We start from the raw sequence: 11,444 nt of genomic DNA, 5'->3' as shown, positions 1-11,444 counted from the left end.
AAGAGCTTCTGAAACAACTGAATTCTCTGGAGTGAAAAGACTGCCTTTTTCATGCTGATGAGATGCCTGGTGGCTGGGAACCCCTAGGTAGTGTCACAATATAGAATGGTCAGGTAGCCAGAAAGAACAAGGCCTGCGTAAGTCTGGCACTGGAGGCTCACGCCTGTAATCCTATCTACTCAGCAGGCAGAAATCAGGAGGATCACAGTTCGAATTCAGCCTGGGCAAATAGTTCTTGAGACCTTATTTTGAAAATACCCTTTGCAAAAAAAAGGGCTGGTGCTAGTAGGCCCTGAGTTCAAACCCCAGTACCACAAAAAAAGAAGACATGATTAATGGGGGAGGGGACATTTTAAATTTACTTATTTTTATATGATAATTTTCATAGATTTGGAATGTGCAGCCTTGCCCCCTTGGTAAGAAGAGGGGCTAGAGATTTGCGATTGAGTTGATCATCTTGAACCAAAGAACTAATCAGTCATGTGAACACAGCAGAAACCTTCATGAAACCCCTAAACAAGGAGGTGAGGACCTTCTCCTTCCCCATGCCTTGCCCCCTGTGCTCTTCCATTTGGCTGTTCCCAGGATACATATCTTATCATAAATTGGTCACAGCAAAGAAACTTTTCCTTGATTCTGTGAGTCATTTTAACATATTAGCAAAACTGAAGGGAGGGGACACAGGGGGAACTTGACAAGGTAGCCAAGTTGGGCAAGCCCAATTCTTTCACTGGCATCCAACTCGTCAGCTGTCTTGGCAGACTGGGCCATCAAAGCTTGGTTGGTGACACTAACGCAGGTAGTGTCAGAATGTAATGCCATCGTTGGACACTCAGGTGGTGTCTGGAGAGGTGAACTGGTTGTGGATAACGAAAGAGCCCACTTACTTGCTGTCAGAAGTCTAGTGGGGAAAAAAGACGTCAAGTCCTCTCTCCTTGTTTTGTGTGTGGTACTGGGGTTTGAACTCAGGGCCTACACCTTGAGCCACTCCACCAGCTCTTTTTGTGTGATGGGTTTTTTTTGAGATAGGGTCTTCTGAACTATTTGCACAGGCTGGCTTTGAACCATGATCCTCCTGATCTCTATCTCCTGAGGGGCTAGGATTGCAAATGTGAGCCACTGGCCCCCAGTCCAATATCTTAAAGATATTTCTAATACTAGATTGTGGAAGAGGTGGTGTCCCATTTGGAAAAGATTGAAGGGCAGAGAAGAGCTTCCCAGGCATGTTGGGACAGCATTTTTGCTATACGGGAATAGTTTAAACAAAGCTATGGGGATGTCCTCAGATGGAGACAGGGAGCCTGGATACATGAGTAAGGACAGATCACGAAGGAACTTGACAATCCACAGAGAACGCTGGATCTCCAGCCAGCAGGAGCCCAGATAAACGGTTTGTGTAGACTGCAGGTTGAGACCAGGTTGCAGTTGGAAGGAGGGGCCTGGCTCATTCCTTTCCCCTAAGTGCCAAATACATCTAGACTGACCTAGATCCGACTTGTTTTTTATTTTTTTATTTTTGGCGGGGGGACTGGGGTCTGAACTTCAGGCTTTATGTTTGCAAAGCAGGCGCTGTACCATTTGAGCCACACCTCCAGTCCATTTTGCTCTGGTTATTATTATTTGTTTCTGGTACCTAGGTTTGAATTCAGAGCCTCATGCTAGCAAGGCTGGCACTCTCCCACTTGAGCCTCTCCACCAGCCCTTTCTTTTGTGTGTGTTTTGTTTTGTTTTGTTTTTGCAGTACTGTGCCCTTCACCTTAAGCCATCCACCAGTCCAATTTTTTTGCAATGGATTTTTTTTTTGAGATAGGGTCTCAAGAACTCTTTGCCCAAGCTGGCTTTGAACTGTGATCCTCCTGATCGCTGCCTCCTGAATAGTTAGGATTACAGGTGTGAGCCACCAGTGCCCAGATGTGTTGGGTAATTTTGAGATAGAGTCTCACAAACTACTTGCCTAGTTTAGCCTCAAATCATGATCCTCCTGATCTCTGCTTCCCAAGTAGCTAGGATTACAGGTGTTTTAGAGATGGGAATCTCATGAACAATTTGCTCCGGCTAGTCTCAAACCATGATCTTCAGCCTCTCAAGTAAATGAGATTATAGGTCTGAGTCACCAGCGCCTGACTTACTTTTGGATTTTTGGAGAAACAGAATTTAGCTAATGTCTTCTCAATGATAGTATAGTTTACTCAACTCAGCAGAAGTCTGGAAGGAACTGGGTGGGGTGGGGGGGTGGTACAGACAATCTTTAAGAAAAGAATGCTAGCCAGGCACCAGTAGCTCATGACTGTAATCCCAGAACTCAGGAGGTAGAGATCAGGAGGATCGTGGTTCAAAGCCAGCCCAGGCAAATAGTTCTTGAGACCATCCTTTCTTTGCTTCTGGTACCCAGAGACAAGAGGGGAAAAGGACCAGGGTTCAGATGCAGGGGTGGCATGGCAATGGGTCAGGAATGACGTGTATGGTTCTTCTCTGACCTACTTCCCCATGTGTCCATCTTACAGGGAGTAAATCTGGTGACCTTAAACATCCTGATAGATCAATAAATATAACAACTCTTAAAACCTAGGAAAAAAAAAACATCCTGATATAATCATGGTTGAGGTAGATTTCCCCTAGGTTCCTGTTTCTTTGAAAGACATTGATAACATTAGGCTGTTTCGTTGCTCTTATTATTGTTTTTTGTTTTCTGGTTTTTGAGGCACTGGGGCTTGAGCTCAGTGCCTCACACATGCAAGACAGGTGCTCTACCACTTGAGCCACTCTGCCAGCCCTGTCCCAAGCTTCCAGAGCAGCTCCGTGAGACACAGATGAGCCAGACCCTCTCCTAGCCTAGGAACACTCAGTGCAGTGGGAGGACAGGCACACGCAAAGGCGGCTCCTGACAGGCAGTAATGGAGGTGTGAGTGACTGTGGCTATGGTGCCAACAAAGGGTGAGTAATACTCTGGGGGGAGTGACTAAGGATGGAGGCAAAGACCTGGACACCGCCACTATCTCTCAAGAGTCATGAGATGTGAGGCTGAGAAAGACCAAGCAGATGCAGAGAGGAGCAGAATGACAGAGAAAGTCTTAATCAGAAGGAGACAGAAGGACAAGTTAAGGTGCTTAGACTTGACTCCACTCCCCTTGAGCCCCTCCCATATGATGCTAGCCTTGCCCAAATGCCTGGCCTAAAATAGCTCACGTGTTTAAAAACAGGTTTAAGAAAGATGCCTAAAAAAGACAGCAGAGGCTGGGAGCAGTGGCTCACACCTGTAATCCTAGCTACTCAGAAAACAGAGATTAGGAAGACTGCAGTTTCAGATCAGCCTGGGCGAAAAGTATGTGAGACCCCATCTCAACCAGTGGGTGGGCACGGTGGCACATGGCTACATAGGGAAACACAAATAGGAGGATTGCAGTCCAGACAGGCCAGGACATAAAGTGCAACTCCAAAGTAACCAAAGCAAAACGGGCTGGGGGGTGTGTCTCAAGTGTGGAGCACCTGAGCTCCACACTGAGCAAGGGTGAGGTCCTGAGATCAATCCCCAGCACCACCAAGGAAAAAAAATAAAGGAAGATAGCAGATATGTTGTTTCACTGCCCATGACTATGCACATCTGTCTATTAAAGACACTGAGAGATGAGTATGGTGGTTCACGCCTGTAATCCTAGCCACTCAGGAGGCAGAGTTCAGGAGGATAACAGTTCAAAGTCAAACCTGGGCAAATAGTTCACAAGACCCAATCTCAAAAAAACCCATCCCAAAAAAGTCTGCCAAAGTAGATCGGAGTTAAAAGCACATGCCTGGCAAGTGTGAGGCCCTGAGTTCAAGCCCCAGTACTACAGGAAAAAAACAAACAGAGTTGCTGTAGCCAAATGTGGAAAGAGAACGTCTGGTAATGCAGAACACAGAGATGATGACACGAAGTGCAGAGACCAGCTGAGGCAGAATGCAAGTGACCACAGAAACATTCTCAGAGTTGGAAGTACACGCAGGAAGAGGCTCGTGGGTGTGTGCCCTTTGTACTCACTTCAGACAGCAGGTGATGACGGTTATCACCAGCACCGTGAACAGGTGTATTAACAGCTTCAGCAGAAAGAGAGCTGGCAGGACCTGAGGTGGGAAGGGTGAGAAGCCACAGAGGATAAATGCAGTCTGGTGTTATAATTCTGCTAAGGAAAGAGGCTGTATCTGGTGTCAGAAACAGAACGAAAGCACAATTGTAAAAGGACAGGCTCTGCCTGGGCACCTGTGGCTCATGGCTGTAATCCCAGCTACTCAGGAGGCAAAGATCAGGAGGATCACAGTTCAAAGCCAGCCCCAGGCCTATAGTCTTAAAGACCCTTTCTCAAAATATCCAACACAAAAGAGGACTGGCAGAGTGGCTCTGGTGGTAGAGCACCAGCCTAGCAAGCATGAGGCCCTGATTTCAAGCCCCAGCCAAAAAAACAAAACAAAATAAAAAATGTCAGTTTACTTAACCTTGCAAAAATTCTCTGTCATGACTTGAATTTAGGATGGTGATTTTCTTGCTTGGAATCCGAGTGGATAAAATAATGAGGTGTTAGCCGGGCGCCAGTGGCTCACGCCTGTAATCCCAACTACTCAGGAGGCAGAGATTAGGAGGATCGCGGTTCCAAGCCAGCCCAGGCAAATAGTTCTCGAGACCCTATCTTGAAAAACCCATCACAGAAAAGAGCTGGTGGAGTGGCTCAAGGTGAAAGTCCTGAGTTCAAGCCTCAGTACTGCAAAAAAATAAAAAATTAAGAATAATGAGGCATGAAGTAGCAAACAGAATTTTTTGTTGTTGTTTTTGGTTTTTTCTTTTTTTTTCAGAATTCTTGAAATGTGTGTGTTTCTTTTCTTGCCTCAGTGCGTTGCACATATTATGGTAGGTAAACCTGTAGTTATGATATTTACTTCATCATGTGAGGAAGTTTCTGTGCTTGCTTTTTTTTTTTTTTTTCTTTTTTCTTTTCGGCAGTAATGGAGTGTAAAGTCAGGGCCTCAGACTTTAGCTGTCAAGCATTATTTTCTGAAATGTTAATTCTGCCCTTGTCTCTCTCTGCTCCTTCTGGAACCACATGTACATATGGGTCAAGTTGGTGGAATCCCAAGTGTACTACAGACCTTCTTTTTGCTTATCTTTCCATGGGATTTGTGTTTTAATATTCCATAATTTCAAGTATTTTATCTTCAAGTTCACTCATTCTTTTGTCTCCCTCTTGTGTTGACCCATGGAATGAACTTTTCATTTTAGGTCTGGTAGTTTTCTTCCCTTCCTTTCTCTTTATCATTTCTGTTTATGAATATTCTCATTTGTCTGTTTCATTTGGCTCTTTGAGTATCTTTAAGATGTATGTTTTAGAGACTCTGTGTAGTAACTCTAACATCTGGGCCTCCTCAAGGAAGGGAGCTGGTTTTTCTGCATTGGGGCATATTTTCTTATTTACTTGCATTGTGATATTCTTTGGAAAAAGGGAAATATGAATCTTAGAATATGGAAATAAAATCCTCCTCCTCACACCACAGTGGTGGATCGAGCTTTTTCTCATGCTCCCTTGCTGGGGAAAGCTTTATTTTCACTCCTGGTTATTACTGAACCTAACTGGGTTTAGAGATGCAGAAAAGACACAGGATAGACAGACAGACAGATAGTTGGGGCCAGGTGTGTTGGGCGCTCAGGTGGAAACACACAACCCTGATTGCCTCTTTTTTCTGTTATTCTCTTTGTTTACTCTGCTTCTCTTCTCTCTTTTTATTCTTTAAAGCCTTACTGCTTTACAATTCTTTAAAACCTTGCTTCTAAAGTCTTTCTTTCTGTTCTTTAAAGTCTCTTTCCTTAGACTCGCACTGTCCCATGTTTAATCTTAGCTGTTCTTTAGTATAATCTCTCTTAAAGTCTCTGCCTACAGGCTTGCACTGTCCCATGTTCTCTTTAGCTTTATTAAAGTCTCAGCTCTCAGGCTTGCTAGCAATTCCCCTTCAGCAATTCTCCTTCAGCAATTCTTTTCCCTTCCAAAAGCTCCCCACACCAAAAAGCCAAAAGCAAAATCCTCAAGTAAAAAGCCCAAAGCAAAGAGCCTTTATATCCAGTGGTAAACAGGGTGGAGCAGCGGTTCTCGAGAAGGGGCGTGACATTGTAACAGGAGAAACCTGTGTTAGGAGAAGCAACTGTTCTGCATTTTTCCTTCTCCGTGGATGGGGCTGTGGCAATCTCCGCCTATAGATAAACATCTTAGGAAAACCATCTGAGCTGCATCTCACCTTGCTGATGTCTAGTTCCCATAGGCTTCTCATGATCCACTCTCCACACAGTGGCTTGCTTTTTTTTTTTTTATGGATAAAGAAAATGCAGCATATATAATGTATACTATTCATCCCTAAAGAAGAAGAAAATTAAGTCACTTGCAGGAAAAAGGATGGAAGTAGAGATCAACCTGATAAGCAAAGTGAACCAGACTCAGAAACAAATGTTGCATATTTCTTCTCATATGCATCATCTACAGTTTTCAGATAAATGTCCAAGGGGGGCTTGTTCAGGGTGGAAACCATTGGGGCAAGGGCAGAGAGGGAGAATTTGATGAGAGGGTGAATATGAACAAGTCATTGTATGCATCCATAAAAATAGCGCAATGAAGCACATTCATTCTAAAATGCGGGGAGGAATGGGAGGATGGTAAGGGTGAAAATGATCATAGTAAGTTATTTGCTTGTGTGGTAATAGCACAATGAAACCTCCTTGAACAATTAACATACATGTTAAAACTCAAGCAGAAAATCACATACATATATATCTATGTTAATTTTAAAAAGAGAATAAAAAGAGGAAATAAATAATCCATCTGGGAGCTGGAGATGTGACCCAAACAATAGACACCTGCCTAGCAAGTGTGAAGCCCTGAGTTTAAAACTCATTTATCCCCCTCCCTCGGAAAAAATAGAATATATTAATTTAAATAGAAAATAGGATCTATTTAGGAGGAAATGAATGTAATTCATTCCTCTATTGCTAAACTAATTTCCAGTTCTTCTATGAGAGCACAAACATTTTTTTTTTTTCCAGGCAGGCACTTTACTACTTGAGCAATTCTTCCAGTCCCACAAATAAAAGTAGTGATTTCAGATAACAGCATAAGATGTTCCTGAGTCGTGGTAAGAAGCAGGTGCCCGGTCTGGAAAACTACAGATTGGTTCTGCTCAATGCAATGAGACCCGAGGCTGGGCCAGATCCCCCCAGGAGAGCAAGCGCGGACTTTGGGGAGCGGCGAGAGGAATCTGTCATTTGGGTTCTGCAGAGCCAGGCAGCGAATGCATCGCCCGCCAGTCAGAAGTGAAGGGGGTGTGGCCTGGAACATTAGCCAATCAGAAACGGCGTTCCGTGACCGAAGGAACTGTCCAATGAGGAGCGCGGTTCTAAGCTGGTTCCGAAGCCTGTAGCTGGGCCGTTGTTTTGGGCCCGCGGTGTTTGAAATCCGCATCGGAGCTGAGCGGTCCCGGCCTCAGCGGCTCTGGCCCCTGCTGTGGAGCCGAAGGACGACGCCGGGAAGCCGGGAAATGGTGAGGTTTCGGCCGGGGCCGGGGCCGGCGGGAAGCGGTGGTGGCGGATGCGGCCCCGGTGTGCGGTCCGCGTCCCCGCCGGCTGCGCTCGGCCCTCGCTCCTCTGGGCGCAGGGTGGGGCTGGGTCGGCACCGGGACAGCGTCCGTCCCCTTTGCGATGCGAGCGGCCACCTCGGCCGCCCGGAGCCCTGTGCGCGGCTCGGCCCCGCGTGTCCCCACGGCGCGGTGACGGCGGCCATGGCGGCTCCTGCCTCGTGCGGGGTCGTGCGCGGGGCGCGCTGTGGGTCCCCGCGTCCCCTCGGTGGCGCCGGGTCTCCTGCGTCTTCAGGGTCGGGGGAAAGGCCGTCCTGTGCAGCTTGGCGGAGGGAGGGGAGGGGACTCCGCGCCCTCTGTGACGTCACGGTCACCTCTGTGACGTCACCGGGTCTTAAGGAAAAGCTGATGGGGAGGGACAGTATTTGAGGGGGGCGTGGCAGCAGGGGCGTCGCAGCCCATGTCAGGTGAGACACCTGGAGCCGGTGGCTCTTGAGTGAGAGGAGAGAGGACTTAGGGGACACTGGGGCTGTCCCAGCGGGGGCGGACACTGCCTCACAAGGTCCATGCGGAACGGAAGCACGGCAGCGATTTGCGAGGCGGATCCCACATAAAATCGCAGCGTTCCTTACATCGTCATGAGGCCTGGGCCTCACCTTTGTGCAGACTTTCCACCTGAGCCCAAAAGCCGCAGGACAGGGGAGTCCCAAGCTGGTGACAGGACGCGTCACAGAGCCGTTGAAAGCAGGGCAGGAAGGGGTAAAGAATGGAGGCGCGCTGGCGGATTGTCGTCGGACGCTTGGGGATTTTTTGGCTGCTGTGGTTCTGTCTGGCACAGCTGCTTTTAACGAGCCTGCTTGTCCCTGACGGTTGGCTGGGTGGCAGCTGCCTCTACTGAGCGGCCTTGCCTAAGACCTTCTGTGGAAAGCCCAAGGCTTAGGTCCCTAAGATCCTCTAAGGTGAGGCCAAAAGGGCTGTCCCTTCTAGGAAGGCCAGGCTTGTCATGGCACCACATTCCTCTCAGTCTCCCAAGTAGCTTGAGTCACAGGTGTGAGCCACCTCCGTCAGCTGTTGTTTTTTTTTTCCTCTCAACTGTTTGTTATGCTCAGTTCAGCTGATTTTGAAACTAAACATTGTAATTTGAGAAGTTTGTGTCATATTGTATATTTAACAAAAATAAATTGGAGGACTCTTGAAAGTATAAGGGAAGGGCTTTGTCTGCACTTGGTTGCTGTCCCAGGTTGTGGAATTTTTTAATCACTGCTGTTTACCAAGATTCCAAGCTCTGGGGTTAAAGTGGACATCTGCAGCTCCTTGTGTTGCAAACACTGAGTTAGTGTCCTCAGAGCGTAAGTTCTACCAATTGAGGTCTTGAGATGTAGTATGAAAGAAAGAAACGCTTGGTTCTGCTCTTCCAGCAGAGAAAAGACTTTGTGTGATCCTGTACTACATAAAATATTTGGTGTTTGTCCTGGTTTCAGGCACAGTGTTGCTCACCCCCCTGGATATCTTGGAGAGACAGGGGTGTCTTTGGTTGTTTTTCACAAGCCTTTCTCCAACAATGTCTCATCTTTTCAGAAGAGACTTGTGTCTAACCTTAGCATGTGTTTAACCTGTGAGTGGATTCTGGTGTGTGATGTGGTGAAGCAGGCAGCTTTCCCTAGCTGCCTCTTTTCTCCTGTGTACACTCTCATTTCTATAAAATATCAGTTACTTAAACATTTCAGAAATTTTAAGATTTTAGTGCATGACAGTGGTTTCCTTGTTTGGAACCTGAGTGGTCAGGTTGAAGCAGGTTCTGACGAGGTCAGAAGAAGAAAAGAGATTGTTGAAATAAGTCATTTCATACTAAGATGTAATGAGAATATAAGCATAATGGAATCACTGTGTATGTCTTCTGATAGGGCTCCTGTTTTATCACCAAAAGACATCAGAGTAGAATTTTAGGACAGTATCTCTTTAATCACAAAGAACAATTATACCTGGTTTTGCCTCTTGAATTTTGTACTGGATAGTATTGTCATTCATATACCTTTATTATTATGCCTCTAAACCATTTATGGTTCCTTTGCCTTGATCCCTCACTCATGGTGAAAGGGAATGTCTGGATCTTTATTCTGTTCATTCAGTGGGGTTCAGCTTGCTTCATGATTATCTTTTTTTTGAGGTACTGGGTCTTGAACTCAGAGCTTACACCTCCAGCCACTTTGCCGGTCCTTTTTTGTGATGAGTTTTTTCGAGATAGGGTCTCTCAAACTATTTGCCCAGGCTGGTTTTGAACTGGGATCCTCCTGATCTCTTTCTCCTGAGTAGCTAGGATTACAGGTGTGAGCCACTGTTGCCCAGCCATGACTATCTTCTGATGGTGACATACTTGTTCTTGACTTTGGCACACTGTACTAATGCATCAGGATTTTTTTCTTTCTTTTTTTTTATAGAATGGGAAAATGATTGTTGGTGCGGGGAAATAACTATTGGTGTATAGATTAGATTATAGGTAAATTCAAATTTAGTGGGAAATTGTGATGGTAATGTCTGAGTTTATCATGTGACCTTTTATGGATGTGTTTATTGTGTGATTTGTCTGCACTGGTAATGATCTAATTCATTCCTTTTGTCCAGGTAGAGTTACAGGACATTGCTGAATGACTATGCTGTGTTATATTTCCTCTGGCATTGACCATTTTTCATACATGGGCTTTTATGAAGAGTGAAAATTGTTTCTCTTTCTCATTCTCCATTCCTTCCTTCTCTTTTTTTTCAGGCCTAACATTGCTCGTCAGACACTACCACTTGGAAGCATGGGTGCACCTCCAGCTCTTTTTTGGTGTTGGGTATTTTCCAGATAGGGTTTTTTGAACTCTTTGCTTAGAACAGCCTGCTTCCAATTTGATTCTCCTGATCTCTGCCTTTGGAATAGCTAGGATTGTAGGTGTGAGCCATCGGTACTCAGCTCCTGTTTTGCTTCCAAGTCCAGCAAATAATAACAAAGCCATTGATTCTTGTAAAGTAAGCTTATGGAATCCAGCACTGTTTTGTGGGTCCTTTGGGATTTTCTATGTACTTAATGATGTCACTTTTATTTATTATTTTTTATTTATTTGGACTTCTATCTGTTTTTATTAATTTCTCTGAGACACACCTCAGGCAGATGGCACCTTTGATTTATCTTCCGTGGTTCCCCGTTGCATTCCCACCATCATTACACACAAGTGTGTGATACTCGAGATGGTAGTGAGGGTGTCTTCTCCCGTTACTGAAGTCTTTGGGGCCTGTGCTGATTTGGACAAGACACATTTCCTGGAAATCCTGTCTGGTGGTTCTTCCAGTGCTGACATGCCACATGGACACACACTCAGTGATCTGTCCCCAAGGCAGTTTTAGTCTTTTTATTCAGATGCTGTCAGAGACAGAGGCCTCACAACCTAATGCTGCCACAAAGCCTAATGTTCAGTCCTACTGAAAGTCATGATTTAGGAAGCTGGGTATGGTGGTTCTGCCTATAATCCCAGCACTGGGAGGCGGAGGCAGGAGGCTAGTGAGCTCAAGGCCAGGCCAGGCAATAAAGGGAGACCCTATCTCAAAACACTGAGAAAACAAAAGGAAGTGAAAAAGGAGTGCTAATTTCAAAGGCAGCCACCCTCCCCCATAATCCTGGAACCCGGGAGGCGGAGGCAGGAGGATCACTGGAGCTCCGGAGCTGAGAGCAAAATGCTTAGCAAGCAAGACCCCATCTGAAAAAAAAAAAAAAAAAAAAAGGGGGTGTCAGTATACAACTGTACAAATCCAATCACCATGCAGCTGACACAGACACACAGACAAAATTGCCCCGCCTTCTCCGGCACCATTCCTGCTGTGAGAGCACA

General features: G+C 45.8%; 2 protein-coding genes and 1 long non-coding RNA gene across 6 annotated transcripts in view; 2 read left to right on the top strand and 1 right to left on the bottom strand.

Moving 5' to 3' along the window:
- Positions 1–11,444, top strand: part of LOC109675883 (zinc finger protein 669-like) — a 131,203-nt gene that overhangs the window by 99,548 nt on the left and 20,211 nt on the right. The window lies entirely within an intron of this gene.
- Positions 7,383–11,444, top strand: part of LOC109692419 (zinc finger protein 20-like) — an 85,841-nt gene continuing 81,779 nt past the window's right edge. For all 3 annotated transcript variants that reach the window (XM_074053384.1, XM_074053383.1, XM_074053385.1), the window contains exon 1: positions 7,383–7,545. The gene's annotated coding sequence lies outside the window, so the exon portion shown is untranslated. The remainder of the gene's footprint in view (positions 7,546–11,444) is intronic.
- The window catches only part of LOC109693414 (uncharacterized), a 31,043-nt gene continuing 28,624 nt past the window's right edge, over positions 9,026–11,444 (bottom strand). The window contains exon 6 of the long non-coding RNA XR_012441083.1: positions 9,026–11,312. This is a non-coding gene — a long non-coding RNA (uncharacterized lncRNA). The remainder of the gene's footprint in view (positions 11,313–11,444) is intronic.

The sequence above is a fragment of the Castor canadensis genome, chromosome 14 (genome assembly GCF_047511655.1).
Source record: "Castor canadensis chromosome 14, mCasCan1.hap1v2, whole genome shotgun sequence".
NCBI classification, from domain to species: domain Eukaryota; kingdom Metazoa; phylum Chordata; class Mammalia; order Rodentia; family Castoridae; genus Castor; species Castor canadensis.
Note: the sequence above shows the minus strand (reverse complement) of the source record. Positions and strands in the feature narration are given on the sequence as shown.